This window comes from Protopterus annectens, chromosome 8.part0 (assembly GCF_019279795.1).
Source record: "Protopterus annectens isolate FY-2018-M chromosome 8.part0, PAN1.0, whole genome shotgun sequence".
Lineage (NCBI taxonomy): Eukaryota > Metazoa > Chordata > Ceratodontiformes > Protopteridae > Protopterus > Protopterus annectens.
In genome coordinates, this window is record NC_056741.1 from 720848430 (window position 1) to 720868591 (window position 20162).

A 20162-nucleotide genomic window follows, 5' to 3' on the forward strand; every position below is an offset into this window, starting at 1 on the left:
AAATCCACTACCAATCATTAGCGGACCGGAGTGGCGACCCCTAACCGGGAAAAAGCTGAAAGACACAAAAGAGGAAACATAACCATAATTGAGAAAAAATTTAATTTAGCTAAATGTAGCTTGGGTTTTATATATGAATATATAAGAGTATGTATTAGTGGTTAAGTGTAGAGGTAGGAGATGAAAAGTTTACCGTCAGTGTGATTATTTTGACAGGAATGCATTCTAGAGAGTAGGGTGGAGACAGTGGTCAGCTGAGATTTAGATAACAGCAAAGCTAGAGTAGAACTGATCATTGTTTGTGTTTTAAAATACAGTTTGTCTAAGCTTAAACATGCATAGGCTTTCAATTCTAACCACAAAAGGAAAACTGTAGGGAAAAAATGTGTTACCGTGATACAGCATTACTGGCGATATATGAACCCAATACAAAGGCACAGTTCCACACAGAATCATGCATTTTTGGCTAACAGAGGACTTGAATTTTTACAAAGTTTTCCTGGAAAGGGCTTTAGCAAGACATAATGTTGTCCACAACGGTCCCAACCTTCAACATGGAAAAAAAATGAATGGATCACTTCTGTGGGTAGCTGTACTGTTATCTTTCACACAGTTACAACATATCACGTGCTTTGCAAGTGATAATTAAAAACAGCATGAGGGAGCCTTTACTTCTATTGCCATTCCGGGTTTGAGGTCACTAGGTAACAAAATTCTATCACTTCTTCTTTTAATAAGGGGACCTCCTGCTAGCTGCTGCCTTTAACAGAATCTGCTGCTGTCATTCATAATCATCTGCAACCCCCATAACTGTACTAATGAATTTTTTTCTCCCATAACATCTGGTCTCAAGTATCTAAACAGGCTTTTGTAGATAACTCATCACAAGAGCAGAAGTGTCCAATGCATGCAGTTATTACTAAAAAAATGGGACAAAGAACTGCACATTCTTACTGAAAACAATAGGAACTGTGGCAGCAATCTTGGAGTTTACATGAGGGAAGCAAAACAGATATTGCACAGGATATCCAAAATAAAGCGGATCTAGTTTGCTTAAATGATGTCATAATACACTCTGAGGATTGTGACTCACATCTAGTTATGGCATTTAGACTCCCTGCAGCAAGCCAAGTTGACAGTCACATTGTAGACCAAATATTTATGATATATAAATAGGTTAGGAAATTGTCTGCCCCATGAAAGCAGAACTAGAAGCAGTACAAACCTTGCCTATTCAATCACTAATCTGCAAGTGAAGACATTCTAGTGGTTAGCTGTGTACAACTAACCATTTGTACTCCATTTTGCCTCTTATAGATGCGACAAAGGGGAAGATGCTCCTTAAAGTACAATGAACACTAGAAGCAGATACTTCAGAGGTAGGCCTTGGGGTAGTCCTTTCACAGGACTTTGAGGAGGAAGAACACCCTATAGCTTTTTCATTTCCAAGGTAAGTAGGATGGAAACCAAGTATTCCACTACTGAAAGAGAGTGTTTAACGATCAAGTGGTCTCTCATCTCTTTGACATGGACTTTACATTGGTCACAGATCATGATCCCCTAATGTGGCTACGTAAGCAACAAGATAGAAAAAGTAAACTTCATAGGTGGACACTTTGCATACAATCATTTAAGTTTACTGTACAACATTGGTCAGGCTCAATCCATCACAATGAAGATAGTTTAAGTCTTGCAGCCAATCTAGCAGGTGAAAAACTGAGAGCTTCCACCTAGAAGAGGGGATATGTGACAAGGTGTAACAGTTCTTGCTCTGTGATGTGTCAAAATTATGTAAAACTGAAGTGAAATAATGTAAATAGTAACTATTGTAAATAATGCATTTGTTGCAAACAGTATAAATAGTATTGTCTCTTTAAGACCTATATCTACATATTAATTAGAGACTCTTCTCACAGGAATTGTTGTTGATGAGCAATTAACTCATACAAATGATGTCTAAAAGGAGGACAATAGTCCTCTTAAAAATGCTGATCTCTCATTTCATGGGGCGTCCATGCCTGGAGCAGTGCTCCATGGAGTGAGTTGAAACAAAGCTGAACATATTCCAGAATAACCTGAAGTAGCCTGGACATCTACCACTAGAAATCCTGAAAGATGGAAACTGGTAAAAAGAACATGGACCTCTAAACTGTGTTAACCTTGGTAAAAAATATTTTTTTTGCTTCTTCTGTTTATACAAGAAGCGTCTGCTCCAGTATTTCAGTATTTCCTTCTGTTTAACAAAACTACATTATTTTAGACGTGAACTCTGCTCTAGAATGTATACATATGAGCACACACACACACACAATATATATATATATATATATATATATATATATATATATATATATTTTTTTTTTTTTTTTTTGCATGATTAAACACCAGCACACTAGTAGTTGAAGACTCAGAAGTACAAAAACATAAAAAGCAGTAAAAAAACAAAATTCTCTTCAAAGCTATTAAGGTATTTTTTTTACACATGAGCCTCACCCCTGTTTCCTCCAACATTCAGTGCTCTCCCCTAACACCCTTGCTGCTGATACACACACACACACACACACACACACACACACACACACACACACACACACACACATACACACACACACACATATATATATACATATATTTTAACCGAGAGTAATGCATCTCTGAGATACCCAGCAAATCATGGAATTTGTTTATTGTAAAACAAACTCATACAAGTGTGTTTGCTCTTTTAAGCATCAAACGCTTGGTAGCCAGCATTCTAGATAAAGAGCAAATAGATAGACAGACATATGCATTCAAGTCTTTTCTTTGAATGTCCATTTGGTCGACAGGTGCAATAGGTGCTGCTTAATATTGAAAAAATGTACAGCTAAATGGTGAAAATGTTGAGGAAATGTTTCATCAAGAAATGTGGGTGGGGTTGGAGGGGGTGAGAAAATCTGTGCATGTGTGTGACAGTCAGGGTTAGGGTCAGGGATAGGTTTTGTATGTTTGTATGCAAGTGAGTCTATTTTAGGGTTAGGGTCAGGGTTAGGTAAAGGTATAGATGTAGTGTTGTTAGCTTGTATTGGTGTGTGTTTGTGTGTCTGAGTATGTCTTGTGCAGTGGCAGTGTAACAGGAAAGTTTTTATTAAGATAAGATGTAGGGTTAGAGGTGGGGGAAGAGGCCACGTTAAGGTTAGCACCCATTACTAAGGTGGTATAGGGATGCACAAATTAATGAATGGATGGATGGATGGATGGATGGATGGATGGATGGATGGATGGATGATAGAATGCCTCACTTGTGTTTTCACAGTTCATTGTCATATGCTTTTATTTGTTTTTTTCTGAGTCATATTAAATTCTCAACAGCCTATATAGAAAAACATTTTAAAACATATTCCTCTAGATCTGGTCAGACCTATTAGATATTCTAGTAATATATTTCAATCATAATAGTGCTTGACAATAGCATTTTAATCCATTAGGTACAAATTCATCATTAAAATCTTTGTTTACATTAGTTGGCATTTCTACTTTGGTAGCAAAGGACACCATACAGAACATTCATATTCCTTATGTTTAGCATTAATTGAAAGAAAATCTGCTGAATCACATTTGTAATGCAAAAGCATAACTGCTTTTAATAGATGCATTTACAATATTTTGTGTAATGTGCCAGTATTATTATATCAGTTGACAATCCATCCAATACTGATAACTGTATAAAAGGCTACAGTTCGGGCAACATATGATAGAGATTGGTCAATGCACTGATCCAGTTTTCCTAGATATAAACATGCTCCAGGTATTTCTTCTGCTTAATGGGCATATTTATAGCATGATGTACTTTTATGACTTCTAAAGTTTCTTTAAGTCTTCTTTAGTAACCCCACCATCTTCTTCTTCTTCTTTTCGCTTTTCCCAGTTAGGGGTTGCCACAGCAGATCACCTGTCCACTCATGATAGGCATTGGATTTTACTGTGTCAAGATGCCAGCCCGGTGCCCAACCTTCTACAGAAGGCACACACATGCATGCATTCACATCTAGGGCCAATTTAGAGTGTTCAATCCACCTACAGCATGTCTTTGGGATGTGGAAGGAAACCGGAGCACCCAGAGGAAACCCACGCAACCGCAGGAAGGACATGCAGACTCTGCACAGAAGACACCCCAATTGAGGATCGAACCAGAGAACCTCTTGCTGTGAGGCAGCATTGCTATCCGCTGCACTATCATGGCTGCCCCTTACTAACCCCATCATAAGATCCTTTATTAATGTGTTTTCAGTTTCTCCATTAAACTTAGTTCCAAGTTAATAAAGCATTCTTGATCAGTTTTACTATACTTCATATCTGACTTGAACTTTTGTATAAACTGCATAAAAGCGGTGCTCAAAGTTCTCTTTGTACACTAATACATATCAATCTCATGCCAAAACAACTGATCCTAATAATATCTATAGCTATCTATTTGTCCAGCTCTGTAAAAAGTTCTTTAAACAGTGCAGTTTTTTTTCAGTGTTGCATTGTATATGTGAAACAAACCACTTAAGGATGGATGGACATCCTGTTAAAGTCTTCCACCAGATTTAAAATATTGCTTCAGAAACAAGCCAGAGTTAAAGCCCTATATTCCAAGTAACCCAAATTTGTTTAGTAGCATGTCCAAATTCTGGTGCTAACGAAGGGGAAGAGAGGAGGATTTCCCCCCTGGAGAAAACCTGTATTGTTCCTTAAACACAATTTTACTTAAGTTAGTAAACAATCTTATTTTTATGGTCTTAACGATTATTTGATAATCATAATTACACAGTGGCTATGACTGATAATGGTCAGTATAATGGTCAGTATCATGCATTAACTTTTTTTATAGATTTATCATAATTGTTACCTTTTTGATGAACTCTCATAATTTGGAATTAACTTATAGATAATAAGTTTTGTCAACATAGCAATATGTAAAAAAGTGATAACATTTGTAAGGAAATTCTAGCCAGCCCAGACTTTTCCCCCCTTTTTAAGACTTTTAAGGATTTAAATCTCTCTTACTCAGTGACTTGGTTTAACTTTTATTATATCTGGCTGGAGATAAATATAGAACCAATATTCTATTTTTTATTTTTTTCTTATTTAATTTTGTACAAAAATGAAATCATTTTTTACTAAATGATTTGCCTTTTGTGCTGGCTTGGTCACTTTACCTCATTATCTTGGAAATGCCATTTTTCATTCTTAATTTCATTGGGTGCATAATTGTATTCATCTGGTGGGCCTTGTTTTGATTTCCATCTTAAAAATGTAGAATTACATTTGTTCCTTTAATGTTTTATTTTGAAGTATTAAGCTATCCATTGCACTATGCATTTCACATACGTTATTGATAAGAATAAAGAATATTTCCACTTTTCTATAAGCTTAAAGTTTATATCTTTTTTTTTTATATCAACTAATTCAATTACATGTTCATATATACATATATATACCGTATGTCTTCCCATACAAGTATTATTTAACCAGGTAGAGTATTGTTTAAATCCAAATCATTGATTAATGTCTTTCAAACATATTCAGTAAAATCTCATCATTACACCAGAAAGATAGAATCACAAGTCTAATAAATGTTAGATTTTTTAAAAATAATCTGGCACTCATACTTAGTGCCACACGGTCTGACTAAATGGCAAAAAATAATTCTACTGATATTGAGTTAAATGTAAAATCCAAAGAAGCTAAACAAAACTTAGAAGTAATGGTCTGTTTTGCTAAACATGTAAATTTGCTCTCTAAAAATCAATCAGAAAGTGTACTTCATAAAGTTAATTATCATACCACCATGGTATTTTAGGTAGCTCACTTGTGAAAACGTGGGAAATGTTCCCATCTAAGCCGGCATTTCAATCACCAAGTTACAAAAAAGTTCATATACATACCAAGAATAAAATCTGTATTTACACACATTCATGAGTAACACTCTATCAGGTGTGCTCCTATAATGTTCAAACTCTTCTTTTAATAATTATTAAGACACAAGAACTATGTGAGCTTTCTGAATTTGTAATTATCTCTGCATTCCATTTCTTTGATTTTTGTGTATCAGTAACTACTGGCAGAATTAAACAAGTCTTTTATATACACAATAAGATTTTCTTTTCCATTTTATATACGCAAATCTGGTTCTTTTTCCTTATAGCACTTAAACCTTTATCAATTGAATATAAATATGGAATTTTCATTTATTATTATACTTTGAAATGTTCTCAAAGCTTTCATTATTGTAATGGAGGGAAGGGGGAATCACAACTGGGAGACAAACTATACAAATTAGGGTATGCATAAGTCCAAACATATGATCATCAGAAGTGGCCCACCTCCACTGCTTTATTCAGCAAGAGGTAAAATTTACGTAGAGTTGTCTTCTTGTAGAGTATTCTCATTATGATAAATTTCTCATGGCTTTCATGTCCAGGTCAGCTTTTAAGTGCCATTAAAAGACAAGGTCAGCCTTTTCCACGTGATAAAGCAGACAGAAATACAAATAAATGGTAACTTTCGTTTCCCACAGAATTTTTATTATATTCACAAAATTCATTCTAGCCATCAAAATTTCTTTCAGTACATTTGCATAAATCTGAATCAAAACTCCATCAATACACACATTCTTCTTTTTCTTAACCATGGCTATTGTTTGTTCTTTTTCTTTGGAAGAATGGAAATTTGAAGTTACTAGTCATGTTGTATTTTTATTTTGGGCTTAGAGAAAATCATGTGCACTCAATCTAACGTTATCAATTGATCTTGAGGAAGCTCTAAATAGGCATTATAACTTTTTGGCGGCAGCTTATACTCTCTGCCAATTCCCTTTGATTAACAATTTTACATCTTGCATGAGATTCACAGTTTAATGTTTTATCTTTTATTTCTTCTTGTGACACCTATATTTTTTTAATTCATCTTTCACCTATTCTTGGTGAAAATGTAAGGACTCATAAGTTTAATGATCTTTAAACATTTATTTTCTGCCTATACTGCGGTGGTGGTGCTGCGGTAGCGTTGTCGCCTCACAGTAAGACGTTGTCCTGTTCGATTCTCAGCTAGAGCGTCTTCTGTGTGGAGACATGCGTGAATGGGTGTACCTTTGTTGATGGTTGTGCATCAGGGCCGGCAACTCGGCAAGTAAAAATCTACTGCCAATCATTAGCGGATCGGAGTTCCGCTGTGGCGACCCCTAACTGGGAAAAGCCGAAAGACGTAACAACTGTTTTCTTTTAAAGTGTTTTAAAGACTTTTGTTATATTATAATATATTCTTTTTAAAATAAAAAGGACTAAGGCACTTTAAATGTAATAATTATTTTGGGGGGGGGGTCTTGGCTGTCACACAACCTTTTTAAACAGATTCAAAAGTTCTATATCAGTTTTTAAGCTTTGCAAATTTTTTATCTGATGAAGTTTTACCATTAAAATGATAGCAATTATTTTCTGATATCTTTGTGGCATTGGATTATTTGATACTGTCTGGATCTTAGCTTTGGCGTTCTGTTTGTTGTTTCACAGGTTGTGTATCCTGCAACCCTCTCCTTATAACTAAGTCTGAGATTATCAAATGTCATAGAAGGGCAAGTTAGAAAGTTAAAACAATTTGGTGAAACAGCATTTGCTCAGTTAGTTTTGACCAAATGGCCTTTGATTCAACATTCATCTCTTATTATTCATTTTGATTTAGATTATACAAACACAAAATGAAAGTTACATGCACATGCTGATGCAGCAGTTAGGCACAGATACTTCATAGTATGTGGTTTTCTGGTATGGTTCCTCTCTGGGGTGCCTTTAATTTGTGCTCTGCAAATCCCCCCACTGCCCATACTGGTTTTCACTGAGGACTTATGATTCCTTCAGCATGCCAAAAATATGCCAATTGGCAGTCCTTACCATGTGTGTGTGTGTGTGTGTGTGTGTGTGTGTGTGTGTGTGTGTGTGTGTGTGTGTGTGTGTGTGTGTGTGTGTGTGTGTCCTGTTTCAGAGTGATATATTACTCAGGATTGCTTCTCTTCCTTAGGCAAACTGAGTGCAAGAATGGCTTTTGGCTTCCTCTTGCCCATGAATTGTATAAAGTGGATGGCAGAAAAGTAATGAAAAATTAAAGATGCTGCATTGTTAAAGTAAATTTGATGTTTCGAATGGGCAGTATCCCAGATATGTGCACACATACTGATCTACAACAGATGCCAGTAACACACACACACACAGCTGAATGCAGATACCAGATAGATTACACATGCAGGTTATATACTTATATGTTTAGTTTACCTGAGCTGTAGAAAAGGTGATAAAATATACCTCTGCCTCTGTTCTCTCTTTCCTTGTCTTTCTGTCTCTGACTCCCTCTCTCTCATTGTGTTTAGCGTGATATTCACAGATACATATACAGAGACACATATATTGATATGATCATTTCTTTCTCATCTACCAATTTGCAATTAATTAGAAAAGGCCCTTATACAACATTGTAATTTGAATTATGTTTCAAAATCACTAGTATTACTTATACCCAATTAATAATGTAACCTACAGAATTCATTCAGCTAGCAGACTACAGTTATCAAGACCAGTCAGTCAAATCCTAAGTTGTTTGGTTAGCATCCTAAGCAGACATGACTGAATGTGCGAAATAAACAAATGGGACCTGAGCAACAGTGATTGGAGTTTCTGTTGATGACCTGCCTTGATGTTGGCTCAAGAATAATTCTAGTCCAACTGTCAGTCAATAGAAATTCATTTGCTAGTCACTGTACAGAGCAGCTGTAAAAAAAAAAAAAGTAATGTGAACACTGTCACAGAAAGACAACAGATAACCCACTTCTCTTTAAACTTAACAATAACGTAACACTATTCTGTTGCTATGACAGCTGAACAACGTTTGACTATACTGTAGATTATGGTGAGATTTGGTATTCAAGCAACTGTAATTCATACTCTGAAAGTTACTCTCTGTTACAATTTTTATGCAGCCATCGACAGCTTCGTATAGTCCAGTGCTCAACAAGAGATATTTGCAAATCAAGGAACCTGCAGCTAGCATCTCTTACAGTTGCTCTCTCAATGATCAGTTTCATGAACAGCAAAATAACTGCTGTTTTGTATTTACATAGGATGTAAAAGCACTAATAGCAAATCCAGTCATTCTTCTGGTTTTAGGCTTTGAGCTGAGTTCTGATCCAGTCAGCATTTATTGCTTCTGAAATTTAGGGTGACACCTCAAAAACACTGTCTGATGTGTGCCTTCTTAGATGACTATTGTTTGCCTATTCTTACAGCTGGCCTTGAACACTATATAATTTTAAACGTCATGGGAACATAGATTAGATAGCTGTAAAACAAACATTTGAGTGGTTTAGAAGTATCCCTGACTTTGACAGTTCAAGCACCATTGCAAACCATTAAAAGGGAGGCCAAGAGCAGGTTCCTATTACGTTATTGAAGTTCTGAAACTTCGAACACCATAAGGTCGAAACCTTATGTTCGAAGTTTCAGAACTTCGATTATGTAAAAAAAAAAAATAAAGAAAATAAATAAAGTTTTGCAAGCAGGGGGGCAAGCCCCCCTGCACCCCCCACACCACCGCTATTTAAATATACCAAATAGATCGCACTACAGCTTTCCTTTCTGCACTGCATTGCAATCTCAGAGTTGGTATATTTTTATTTATTTTTTTTTTGTTCGAAATTATAAAACTTCAAACATACAAGTTCGATCTTGTAGTGTTCTAAGTTTTATAGTTTCGACAACCCGCTAAGAGCAAATGCTCTATTGGTCTCCTCTTAACCCACCCCTGTTTGTATATCTACAAAACAGCTAGAGAGCATTTGCATATTAAACATAATTTTGTAGATAATACTATGTACAAAACTGTGCTATCAAACTTGCCTTAAAGTTAATCACATTTGTTAAGAAATTGAAAAAATATTGATAATGCATTATGCCCAGTTACTATCACTCATTTTGTAAACACTTTAATGTTATCTTATTTTTTAAAGGTACTCATATTTGTTTGTAATGAAAAAAGCATTTCTTTCCAGTTTTTAACCACTTAAAAGCTCTGATTAAATGAAATCCATTCATCCACAGCCCTATTTTTCCCAGTTTTGCACGTGGGGTTAGGGTGTCACATAAACAGAGACCGTCATGTAGAGCCAACGTTCACACGACCAGGTGGCTAGCCCTGCTGCTCAAATTATTTAAATGCAGTTATTAATATATGTATATGTATATGTGCGTGTGTGTGTGTGTGCATGTGTGTGTGTGTGTGTGTGTGTGTGTGTGTGTGTGTGTGTGTGTGTGTGTGTGTGTGTGTGTGTGTGTGTGTGTGTGTGTGTGTGTGTGTGTGTGTGTGTGTGTGTGTGTGTAGACATAATAAATATTATACATAATATATATGTATGTATGTATATATACTTTTTGAGAGACAGGATTTGATTTGTGTGTTCTTCATATGCTTTGATTAAAGTGCAGCCACGATCAATGATAAGAGTGGTAAGTAAAGACTCTGCAGGTGTAACTACTTTATCAGCTAACTACAAAGCAGCTACTATTAAAACTTTTACAATGGTAAGATATAAAATGGGGCTAACCACAAGTATATATTTGTTGTTGTTCTGTAAGATAGTAATGGAAAAAAAAAACAAGCACAGCGAGTTTTCACCTCAAAGATATTACCAGACTAAAACATATACACTAAAATTTGAAACTAATATGCAAACTTGAAACTTATCAAAATGTAGTGAAATGCCATGTATTCAGCTTCTGTTCATAGGTTTATAGGTACTTACTAAGCTAGTGATCCATGAGAGTCTTCAGAAGCTTAACCAAGCATTCCCAAAATGTTTATTAGCCATAGCATTATAAGTACAATTAACCCAGAGCCCTTTGTAGTTTAACACAGACCCTATGTATTTAAGAAAAACTACAGCTGGGCAGATGTTTAAGTGTTACAGCTATCCATAAGTGACAAGGTTGCTATATCTCAATTTGAAAATAATAGTGCTCATTTTATTTATGCAATTAAAACACAACTTAAAGCAAATCAAAATGCACAGAAAAAAACAGATGATCTGATCAACTACTATTCACAGTTATCTAATATCCTTTTGTATCCACATGCGTTTGATACTAAATTTATCATTCAGTTTACGGACCTTGTAAACAAGAAGCTCAGTCTCAGACCTAGATTTAACTACATATTAACATCACCCTTTCCTGATTTATATAGTATTTTTAAAACAGAGCATGAGAAGGTATGCTTGACTTTTGGACCATACTGCAGAAGCTCTACTACAAGGCCCTACACCTACATGTTTACTGAGAATGTTGTCATTGTATAATGTAAGCACATTTATCATGAAGAACCATGCTGTGTATTAACTTTAATCAGTTAAATACATGCCTGCTCATAGGTTCATAGGTTGGTACTAGGCTATTGGCCCTAGGGCCTATACAAGCCTAGCCATAACAATTCCCTGGCTATTTCTTCCCACACTATTTGCTTCCCTGGACCCCTGTCTAGCAGGGTGACTGACGTGATCCCCGGGGTAAATTTCCTTTCTCCCATCCAATCATCAAGGTTCCTTTTGAAGAGGGCCAAAGAGGCGCTCTGCTTGACATGTATGGGCAGTCTATTTCAGAGTCTGGGGAGTCTCTGGGTCAGGAACCTATCCCTCCAGCATGTTTGGTTTATTGTGATGACAAGGTTTAGATCCCTAGATTGTGTGGCTCTGAGGGATTGTGATTTCTTTAAATGTAGCATGTCCAACAGCTCTGGGTTTGACATGGCATTGTATGTTAAGCAGAGATCGCCTCTGAGTAGATGATATGTGACAGAGTATAGCTGGAGTTTTTTAAGGCAGTCAGTATAGGGCATCTGCTTTAGGCCTGTGATTCTTTTAGTGAGGTATTTCTGCGGTCTTTCCAGTTGTTGCAGATGTCTTGAGTTACATATCAAATGGGGCATTGTATTCTCTAATGGGTCTAATGAGGGATGAGTACAGTGGGAAAATGACCTCTTTTTTTTCTGGATGAAAAGCCCTTAGTGATGGAGTGTGCCATATAGAAGGATTTCCTGACTGTTGTGGCAATGTGGTTATTGAAGGTGAAACCACTGTCCACCTATGTTACTAAGTCTCTTATCACACTTTCGGTGTTTAGTGTACTGCCACCTATGTGGTAATTCATGGGTACATGTTTTTTCCCAAAGGGGATACCTATACATTTCTTGGCATTGAGCTTGAGCCCATGGCTCTGGCACCAAACATCTGTTTCTGTAATGTCCTTTTGTAGAGTATCCACACCATTTGGGGATTCAGTAATGGCTCCCAGTTTGCAGTCATCTGTGAACTTTGTTAGCCAAAGTCCCTTAGTGTTGGCCTGTACTTCAGAAAAGTAGATGCCAAACAAGAGTGGTCCTAGGACTAAACCTTGAGGTACTCTACTTGTCACTTGTCTGGAGCTGGATTTGGAGTCAGCTACTTTTACAGTGTGGGTTCTGTCAGTAAGCCAGTTGGCAACCCATTGAGTGACAAAGGGATTAATGCCCAGCTTAGTAAGTTTATCTATGATTCCAGATTGGGGGATGCTGTCAAATACTTTGGTGAGGTCCAGATAGACTGTGTGGTCTGCCTTACCCTCGACCACGGCTCTGGAGACTGATTTGAAGAAGTCAATCAGGTTCAGGAGACAAGATCGGCCCTTCCCCAACCCAAACTGGGTGGGATCCAGTGTTTGAAGGTTGCCAATGTCTTTGTTCATAAGTTCCATGATAATACATTCCATGGCCTTGCAGATCAGGCTCATCAGTCTGATAGGGCAGCAGTTCCCGAGATCCAAGGTGGAGCCCCCCTTGTGGAGTGGGATAACTGTAGCTGTGTGCCACTCAGTGGGCATGAAGCCTGAGGTGAGGGTATGATTGAACAAACACTTAGATGAGGTGCCAGTTCATTTTGTAGTTCATGTAGTACACAGCCTGGGATGTCATCTGGTCCCATGGATGCTGTATTCTTAGCATTGAAGAGTGCGTTTTTTACCTGTGTGGCCATTATTACTGGAATTTGGCAATCTTCCGGTACTGAGATGGGCTGTTTAGGGGTGAGAGGGGGTGAAGTTGGCACTGAATCGATCTGCCAAGATACTGGCAATATCCTTGGGATCAGTATATTTAATGCCATTCTGTTGTAGCTCAGAGCAGATCTGAGCATTGCCATTTAGATTCTTGACATAGTTATAGAATGCCTTGTGGTTGTCTTTGGAATCTTTGTGAATGAAAGTTTCTGTGAAATAGTCCATGCATTCTAAGGACCTCTTACCAAGTCGGCCACTTTCCCCTTTTACTTGACCAGTAGACTATACTGCATATGCTGGTTATTTAGTCTCCAGAAATGACAGATAACCTGTTTTACTTTGCATCTCTTTGTTAATTGATTTGTACTGGCTATAAACTGACTGCTATCAGTTATAATTTGACCTAGTACCTATCTATTCCACATTGTATCTTTTACTTTTCTCAAATAAACCCTCGTTTCATCTTATTTTGATTACATTATTATACTCTAGCCTTTCATCCATTCTATTCCTTACATTCCAGGACAGCCTAACTCTCATCTTTTATAGAAAATACTTATGTTCTTATCTGTCCTCTGCCAGCTTTCAGAACCCACCATCACTGATTCTCCTACTGCTCTACAACTTCTTTGTTTCCTTCTTCATTGCTACTTCCTACTACCTGGCATCTATAAAATACAGATTCCTGTACTTAATTATGCTACTCTTCAGCTTATCTTCTATCCTTCTCCTCATATTGTGCCATCTTTCATCCTATGACTCAACAATATCTCTCAACATCTTTCTTACTCTGTTCCAACTACCTATCCATACTTTCTGTTTATGATCTCCACATATTTCACCAAACCTGTTTAATATTGCCCTTCACCTTTGTTCCAAATATAGACTGATTAACTGCACTTCAACCCAAAACAAAACAAAATTAAGTGCAAGAATCCTCTCCAAAAAATATGCATAACTTCCCAGTACACTAAAATCTTTCTGGGGGGAGATATATATCCTAATCTTAGCCCCATCTATCACAAGAAACACCAAGATAATTCTCTCCCACATACCTCCATAACCCAACAGCCAATTTCCATACCTCTCAACCTGGAAACATCAAAAATCTGGACAAAGGCCAATGAAAAATAGGTACAAATCTGTACACTGATTAACATAAAATTTGCGTGCATAATTATGTAACCACACCCACTCCAAAGGAATTGTGGGATACCAACTTTCAAATGAAAACTGAAGAACAGACAACCAAAATATGGCCCCAGACCCTGTAGTAAATGGTAACCATTTCTTTTTCAAATGTGTAACAATGATGTTCACTGGGAAGGGAGAAGATGATGAATATTAGGATTTTGTTTTGGTGACTTGCAGTATCTGGGTTTTATGGTAAAAGAAGGGCATTTAATGATAGGCAATATTCTAATTTTAGCAAAAGAATATTATAGTTTGCTAGGACCTCCAAAAGTCATTCTCCATGGCTTACTGATGAGTTGCATAGCTTGAGTTTGTGCTGCCCGCAGCTGTCTTTGAGTTTGCCGCCCTCCCTTCCTCACAAAATCATGGTCGAATGGGGCCCCCCATACACAGCCCTCCCCCCTGCAGCCATTCCCATATCCCATTATTTGGCTATTTCACCCCATTTACCATAAACAATGTAATATGTGTACTGCTTTACTTCCACAATGATTATTTGGATTTCATTTAAAACATATTTTACATTTTATAGCACAAACACTAATACACATCTGCTAAACAAAGCAATACGGTCTCACAATGAAAATAGTCTTAGCATTACAACTTCTCTGCCATTGAAGCTCACATTCATTGAAACAACACTGAAACCCACAGTCAAAGAAAATGCATGCCATCTGCCCAGTGGTGGATAAAGATTGCCTTTGGGCTGTTTTCAAATCATAAGCCCCTTACACATGAAACATACATGTATTCTTTGATACACTTTCCTGATTGTATTAAATTACATTCCTAGTATAATATAGCACACTTGTTAGAGTGCATTTTAAATTTGTTTTGAACATTTTTCCAGTAAGCAATGAAAGAAAATGCATGAACCAATAATGACAACATTGCTCAATTCAGAACATTTCTGTCATAAGTCCATTCAGACGTCTACAATCCACCAATATCAGTAAATATGCATAATCTCTGCAGAAGTAAAAGTCATCCAAATAATTCCACATTAAAGAGATCTGTAAGATCTATAACAAATTAAGAGGTTGCTGCTAGCAAACAACTTTATATTTTATTGTGTCTTCTACAAATAAAGTGCCTGTTGCCCTTGAGGAATAAATTGTCTATGTTACATTAAAAATGATAAGCTAGTAATATTGCAATAGGAAATGATTGGCAAGCTGATAACAGGTTCATAGTTACTAGTTATCTCTGCCAAAGAGGACATTCTCAGGACTGCAGCATCCACCCAATTTAAAAGTACAACACAGTACAGTATCAGCAATCCATCTACATACTGTGGGAGTAGAACCCGCAGACTTCTACATCAAAAGCAAGTATTCTACCTGTTATGCTACTAACACAAACATGCTTATGCCAAGTCTGTTTGTGTTGTTAGTAGCACAACAGGTAGAACCCTTGATCTGATGCAGAAGGCTGTGCGTTCTACTCCCACAGTGGGAGTAGAACCTACAGGCTTCTGAATCAAAAGCAACTATTCTACCTGTTGTGCTACTAATGACACAAACAGAGTTGGCATAAGCAGCACTAAACATTTCTCCCCTTGAAGAACTATGCAGCACAAGAAATCTGGAAAAAAGGCCCAAAACCAGGGACACATTTTAAACATTGCTTCTATAATCTTTGAAAAGCTGCTAGAATAAAATGTTTTGTGTTACTATGTGTTTCCTGAAAGATAGGAAGACTGAAACTTAAATAGCTGTCATTATTTAATGAATTCAGTTCTCACTGATTTGCCAGAAAACCACAAATTTTAAGAGGAACATTCCAGACATTTTCTAAAACATTGGACGGTAGAGAACTATGGTTAACTCCATGAATCACAAGTGGTGGTGGAATAGGTAGAGACTTTAGGCTCTTGCTCCTTGGATGCAAGGTACAGGGTTTGAGTCTGTGTAATTCTAACTACCAGTTAAACCTAAATGGGGCATACACACATACACACACACACACACACACACACACACACACACACACACACACACACACACACACACACACTGGTGACTGGCCCCAGCAGCATACTTTCACAGCAAGACACAGCAAATAAAATTGGCTAAGCAAATAAGTTCTCAGAGACTCGAACTTGCAGCAGCAGATAAAATACAATGGCACAGCAGATAAAATTGGGCTTTTTACCTGGAGGAGAAGAAAGATGTGTTGGAAAGTAGACTGGTCTACATTGGCTGGGCAGCCTCATGAGCCTGAAGTCATCACACACGCCCTGCACACGATGATGTCAGGAGTAAAAAAAAACATGAAATTTGGAAATTAAAGGGGCTACTCAGGAATTCATGGCACCCCAATATTTTGCCCTCAAAACTGGTATTTACCGAGGAATTCAGTATGGTTGAGAGGTATGCCAATCTCCAACCCGGGTGATCTAATTTTTGCTGCAATAAATGTTAGAATCATAAGAAATAAAATTGCTGAACTACAGGCCTGGATTACTCAACATAAGTCTGACGTTCTCACTGTAACTGAAACTTGGCTTAAACCCAGCATAAATAATTCCAAAGTTATATAGCCTGGCTATAATATCATCTATAATGACTGTCTAAAGAGAAAAGGTGGTGGTATTGATTTAATATTTCCCAACACCTACCACATTTCCCCTTACAGCAAACCAATACCAAAATTCAGTTCAGCAGAGCTTCTTGTTGCTTTCCTCAAAATAAACAATTATAAAGAAATATGTATTACTGTCCTTTATATCCTCCTGGTGACAGTACAGCTATACTGGAAGATATCCTACATTGGATATTCATAATGTTTTCAAAAGAAAAAATACTACTAAGTGATGTGAATGTCAATTGTTTAGACATATACTCTAACTACCCTGTATCTAGCATGAACTTGTATGATTTTACACAACTAATTAATAGCCCCACACATTATAGTAAGACATTACATTCCCTATGAGACTGGATCCTAGTATCAGACCCTAGCAAATACTCCACCACAGGTACAATGTCAGACTCTTTCAGTGATCAGCTCACAATCTATATGACGAGACATCTCACACATCCAGTTAAATAGCATATTTATAAAACAACACAAAACCTTTCCAAGTTTAACCTAGAAATGTTCATTGCTACACTATCATCTATTAATTGGAACATCCTAAAAATCCTCCCTGTAAATGATGCTGTAAATGACTTCAGTACAACTTTTCTAAATATCCTAAATAGCCTTGCACCTCCTAGAATGAAGAGACTAAAAACAAACAATGCAATTGTCTATCCAAAAAGAGTAGAATACTTAAGCAGGATACAGAAAAAGCATGGAAAGAATGCCAGAAATATAAAACACCTCAATATCTTGAAAACTTCAGAATGCTTAGTAACTGTACTAAAAAGTAAATAAATGAAGATACAAAACTATACTATAATAACTTTCAGAATAATACTAAACACAATCCTAAAAAAATTGGAAATCCATTAAAGAAATCTTACATCCTAGCCAAAAATTCAACCCAAACCTTTCTCCTGATGACTCACCACTCAAAACTTCAATACAGTTAAACTCTTATTTTATAGATAGTATAGCATCTCTAACCAAGGATTCCTCAACATCTAATTCCAGCCCTGTTCAACACCCACATATCACCACATCCACTTTCACCTTTAAACCTGTACCCACATCCTATATAAAACTACTCTTAAACAAACTTAAACCATGCTCTTCTTCAGCTGATGACCATCCAAGTGAGTTATACTCCAGCAGCCAATAGCATTGCCTATAATGTCTCCATCCTTATAAATAGATCAATCCAGGAATCCCACATTACCACTCTCTGGAAAAAGTCACACATTATCCCTCTGCACAAAGGAGGAAATTCAACAGACATTAATAACTTTAGACCTATAGCAAACCTATCCCCACTTGCCAAAATAATTGACAAATGTATTCAAAAGCAATTGCTAGACTATTTCCTGCAGGAAGAACACCTGTCCCTTACACAGCATGGCTTTCATCCTTCCCATAGTACTAACACTGCCCTTCTAACCTGTCAATAAAGCTAGAGATAACAACAAACTATTCTCTTTCTAATTTCTAGACTTGTCTAAAGTTTTTGACACAGTTTGTCACAGCAAATTTCCACTTCAAATGTCCTGACTAGGTCTCTGTCAGCCCACTCTTTTGTAGTTCAAAAGCTACCTGTTCAATAGTACCAGTCAGTAAAATGGCACTCCACACTCTCTCCTTACCTCCCAGTCACCACCAGTGTGCCGCAAGGGTATATCATTGGTCCCCTCCTCTTTAACATTTTCACCAACAACCTCTATACAGCCACACAACAGGCCACCCTAATACAATACGCAAATGATTCCCCTCTCTTTTGCACATCTGACAACATGGTACACCTCAAAAAAATTACTCAGGAAGCTTTAACAGCCACTGAAACATGTTCAACCCAAAAAGACCAAATTACTACTTTTTTTCCTCCAAATCCATGTCTCATGAAACAACAAAATTTAAAGTGCTCGCTCTTGATAATACAACTATTGAAGTCACTTATCAAAGCAAATTATTAGGAGTGATAGTGGATGATAATCTTACATTTGATATGCATATACAAAATTGCATAAGAAAAAATCATCAAAAACTATGGATGCTTTAGAGAGCCAAAAACCTTCTCACTGATGCAACAAAAACTACACTTGTCACTACTTATCTCTTCCCTACCCTTCTTTATGGCACTCCCATCCTTACTAATCTCCAGGCTTCACAAAAAGTAAAACTTGAGCAATGCTATAACAATGTTGCTAAATTTGCAGTCAATACCCTTCAGAACCCACCACTAAAAGGCCTAAATAGGTTAGAACAGGCTCATCAACTAACATATGCGCAACCATTCTACACAACTATGTTCCCAGTCAGTCATTGCGATCCAGTGACCAAAAACTCCTGTCTACAAACCTAGGAAATCTGCTGGGCTTTGTCTGTACTCATACAAGGTTGATAAAGCCTGGAACTTCTTACCTGTATCCATCAAGTCAATACCCTCCCTCCCATCTTTCAACACCACTCTGAAAGACTTCCTTGCTAAAATCTGTCTCTGTTCTTGCTCAAACCCAGGATAAGCTATATCCCTAAATGTGAACAAGTACCTTTTCATTTTTTATAACTCTTTACTTTCCCTTCTTCACTTACTTCCTTACTTCTATCAAATTATCTTCCCATGACTTTCTTTCTAAATATACCATAGACTTCTTTTCCCCCTTACTTCGTATTGCAATTCCTGTATGTATTAGACTAACTTACATTTAATTTCTCTACAAACTGTCTAAAATTTCTCTAAATATTAAAAGATTGTCATATAACTTGCATGGATTCTTAAACAATGTTTTTATACTATGTCTGATTTCTTATAATTATTTAAATTACAGATATATATTTTTTAAGATTTTAAAATCGTTGTTCTTAAAATGTTTTGTAATAATTTGGAGCTTTTCTCCCTGGGTCTCTGCTGAAAATAGACATCTCCCAGTCAGACTTTCCCAGTAATCAAATGTCAATAAATAAATACACAGCTGTCCAAAGCATTTTTATCATAATTTTTCATTTTTTTTATATTTTTATTCATTTTCAAACAAAAAAAAATCATATACATAATTTTTATAACACCAAAAAAAAAAAATATATATATATATATATATATATATATATATATATATATATATATAGATAGATATATAGATAGATATATAGATATATATATATAAAACATTTGAACAGGCAAATAAGTAAAACTATCTATCAAAAACAAACTATTTATAGGGGTGTGTATGTTTACATATAATTCTTCTATTTCCATGAACTTTCAGATCATTGCTTGCTACAGTCATTACTCTCTAGTAT

At 36.5% G+C, this 20162-nt stretch overlaps 1 protein-coding gene across 1 annotated transcript in view; it reads left to right on the forward strand.

Annotated features, from left to right (window-relative positions):
• The first annotated feature begins 1367 nt into the window (after positions 1–1367).
• Positions 1368–20162, forward strand: part of IRAK1 (interleukin 1 receptor associated kinase 1) — a 1465691-nt gene continuing 1446896 nt past the window's right edge. Inside the window, exon 1 of the mRNA XM_044080171.1 lies at positions 1368–1450. The gene's annotated coding sequence lies outside the window, so the exon portion shown is untranslated. The remainder of the gene's footprint in view (positions 1451–20162) is intronic.